Source organism: Engystomops pustulosus, unplaced genomic scaffold (genome assembly GCF_040894005.1).
Source record: "Engystomops pustulosus unplaced genomic scaffold, aEngPut4.maternal MAT_SCAFFOLD_442, whole genome shotgun sequence".
In the NCBI taxonomy this organism is placed as follows: Eukaryota; Metazoa; Chordata; class Amphibia; order Anura; family Leptodactylidae; genus Engystomops; species Engystomops pustulosus.
The window spans coordinates 38,246-38,853 of record NW_027285321.1 but is presented as its reverse complement, the minus strand read 5'-3'; positions in this window follow the sequence as shown (position 1 = coordinate 38,853).

The following is a 608-nucleotide window of genomic DNA, read 5'->3' as shown; positions in this document are numbered from 1 at the left end:
CACATCTTATAAACTTATTTTTTTACAGGAATGCAGCCATGCAAAGTATAACAAATGAAGCTTCAACCACACGGGGATGGGAGGTAATCAAGGCCGGATCATAGGGTGGGCTCCCGAGGCGCGTGCCCCAGGGCCCCCCACCAACCTTAATCCAGCCCTGTACATAATGGTCATCTACCATCTGGTAATCTGTTTGTGCATGAATGAAGAACTGTGTGTATTTATATATGTGTGTGCGATTGTAACTCGCATGTTGATCATTGCTATCATGAGAATTGTGTATTGTACACTACAGATAAGACGCAGGCCGGATACACAGTGTGTAGTGTGAGCGTTATCAGTCAGTGTAAAATGAAGAAAAGTTGCACTAAGAGTGTGGTCACACGTCGCATTTAACGCATAGCTGAAGAGAGAGACAAATCTCTCTTCAGCTATGCGTTAAATGCAACGTGTGACCGCAACTTTTCTTCATTTTGCAATCACGACGCTGATCATTCACTGTTTGTGGAGTCAACAAATGTTCCAATTAGGAGCAGAGGAGAGAGGAGGTAATTTTATACAGGATTATTCTGATTCCTGTAAACAGACCTATCGTATATTTTTCAGAC